At 33.4% G+C, this 3,110-nt stretch overlaps 1 non-coding gene across 1 annotated transcript; it reads right to left on the bottom strand.

The window, feature by feature from the left end:
* Positions 1–442: 442 nt before the first annotated feature.
* Positions 443–547, bottom strand: LOC114238986 (U6 spliceosomal RNA). Its single transcript, XR_003624201.2, has one exon. It is a non-coding gene; the product is annotated as a U6 spliceosomal RNA (small nuclear RNA).
* Between the last annotated feature and the right edge of the window lie 2,563 nt (positions 548–3,110).

Raw genomic sequence — 3,110 nt, 5'->3', positions numbered from 1 at the left:
AAGTTTCTTCCATGTCTTGTCATGGCTTGATAGCTCACTGAATAATATTCCATTGTCTGGATGGACCACAGTGTATCCATTTACCTACTGAAGTTCTATGAATAGAACTGTTATAAATATCCATGTGCAGGTTTCTGCGTGGACACAGGCTTTCCACTCATTTGGGTAAATACCAAGGAATGTGATTGCTGGATCTTATGGTGGGAATATGTTTATTTTTAGAAGAAACTGCCAAACAGTCTTCCAAGGTGCTTGTACCATTTTGTGTTCCCACCAGCATGATGTTGTATTTTCTCTGTTGCTCCACATTCTTGCCAGCATTTGATGTTGCCAATGTTTGGAATTTTAGTTATTCTAACGCATGAATAGTGGAAACAATTTCATATTTTAAAATTTGCAATTCTCTAATGATGTATGATTTATCTTTTCATATGCTTATTGGAAAAATATGAAATGTATCACAAATTTATGTCATCCTTGCACAGAGGACATGCTTATCTTCTCTGTATGATTCCAATTTTGGTCTATGTGCTTCCAAAGTGAGCACTGTCCTTTCTTTTGTTTCCCAAGATGAAGGATGTAATGGCTAAAACAAACATGTAACCATGAGATAAATTGGAGTATGCCATTGACTGAAGAGTCATGTTTATTTCTATAAAATATAAATGAGATGAGACCTGTGAATGGAGAAGGAGCAAGAGACATCTAGAAATTCAGAAGAGAAAAAAGCAGTAGGAAGAAGGTATACTTTCAGACAGAACCACAAAGGCACCCTAGGTTCAATGGGTGCAGACAAAAACAAGGCAGGTTTTTAGAAGAAAATTTTTTTTAAAAATGGGGGCAGGGAAGTAATTAGAACTTAGCTTTGGAAACACTTAGCAAGTTTTCTTGCAATATTTTACTTTCACCTTTTCCTCCTGCCTCAAGCCCTGTTTACACAGAGTTTAGGAAAACAGTGACTCCACACTTGTAAAAAAGTAATCAAACTGTTTAGGACAGGAATATTATCTTAAACTCATAATTGGACACCTATATTTTCAGAAGTGTGCGATTCCATACCATGTACCAGGCTCTGTTTTGGCACTGGGAATAAAAAATAGAACAAAACAAATTTCCTGTTTCAGTGGAAGTTATACCTCAGTGGCTGGAAGCAAACTATATATATATATATTATATATATATATATAATATATATATTATATATATATATTATATATATATAAAATATATATATATGTATGTATATATATATGTAGTATATGTAGAACATTATATTATATATATATAATGTAGAGCAATAAAGCAGGTAAGTTGGAAAGGTAACACTGATGTAGCTCACTGTTCTATAGAGATTTACTGGGGGAGAGTTTTCTTTTAATATCTTATCTGAGAAGAGTACTGAAGCAGATGCCAAATTTGGCCACGCCGTGGGCCAAGAACATTTTAGATGAAGAAATAACAAATGCAAAGTCTAGGAGCAGAACTTCCTTGGCCTGTTCACAGAACAGCAAGGAGGCTTGTGTGACTGAAATAATGGTAAAAGAAGCTTGTATTTTGAGCTACATGGGCAAGAAGAGAAGTGAAAAAGTTGAGGTAAGAAATGTAAGAGGGAAAATTATATAGGGCTGTGTAGGTCTTAGAAATAACTTACAGTTTTCCTGAGAGTAAGATATGAAAATGCAATCAACCAATTTGTCCTAGATGGCATTTACAGCACACTCCATCCAAAAAAGCAGAATGCATTCACATGCACATAAATCATTACCAAGATTGATCATATTGTGGACAATGAGATAAATATCATTAATTTAAAAGTGTTTTCTTTTTCTATTTTTTCAAACTTGTTAATTTTTAATACAATTTTTAAAGGTTACTTTTCATTTACAGTTATTTCAAAATATTGGCTATATTCCCCGTGTTGTACAATGAATCCTTTAGCTCGTCTTACACCTAATAGTTTGTACCTCTGACTTCCCCACCCCGATGTTGCCCTTTCCCCCTTCTCCTCACTGGTAACCATTAGTTTGTTCTCTTATCTGTGAGTCTGCTTCTTTTTTGTTATATTCACTAGCTTGTTGTAGTTTTTAGATTCCACATTTAAGTAACATCATACAATATTTGTCTTTCCCTAACTTATTTCACTTAGCATAATGCCCTCCAAGTCCATCCATGTTGCTGCAAATAGCAAAATTTTGTTCCTTATTATGGCTGAGTAGTATTGAATGAATATGGAAATATAACATATCAGAATATGTGAAATATCACTAAGACAATACTAAGGGGAAATTTATAGCACAAAAAGTTTATAACAGAAATCATTGAGAGACTCAAATAATGTACCTTAGCTTTCACCTTAAGAAACCAGAAACAGAAGAGCAAATATAAAGTAAGGAGAAGAAAAGAGATCATAAAAATCGAAGTGGAAATCAACAAAATAGGAATCTCCAAAATGATAGAGAAAGTATAAGAAGCCAGAAACCAATTCCTTGAAATAAATAAATAAATTTGAAAAAAACTCTAGCCAAGTGAATAAGAAAAAGAAGAGACACAATTCTCGATATCAGGCTTAGAGAAGTATCACTACAGATTCCACAGCTATTATAAAGAAAGTGAAGAAGTATTAAGAACGATTTTTGCTTATGACTTTGACAGTTTATATGATATGGACAAATTGCTTTTGTGACACAAACTACCAAAATCCTTGCAAGAAGAAACCGACAATCTGAACAACTCTGTATCTACTAAGGAAATTGAAACTGTAGCTAAATCCTTCCCAGACCCAGGGTTTCACTGATGAATTCTACCAAATATTTTCAGAAAATATAATACCAATTCTATACAAAGTTTTCCAGAAAATTTAACAGAATTGAATATTTCCCAACTCCTTCTATGAGCATAATCTTGAAGCAAAACCAAAGACATTATAACAAACATAAACTGTGCTTATTGTGGTGATCATTTTGAAATGTACAGAAATATCTAATCACTATGTTGTGTAACAGGAACTAACATGGTATTGTAGGCCAATTATATTTCTCAATCAAACAAACAAGCTCAGAGAAAAAGAGATAGATGTGCAATTACCAGAAGTGGAAGGTGGAGGTAGGGAG

The sequence above is a fragment of the Balaenoptera acutorostrata genome, chromosome 5 (genome assembly GCF_949987535.1).
Source record: "Balaenoptera acutorostrata chromosome 5, mBalAcu1.1, whole genome shotgun sequence".
Classification (NCBI taxonomy): Eukaryota; Metazoa; Chordata; class Mammalia; order Artiodactyla; family Balaenopteridae; genus Balaenoptera; species Balaenoptera acutorostrata.
This window is presented reverse-complemented; position numbering and strand designations above follow the sequence as displayed.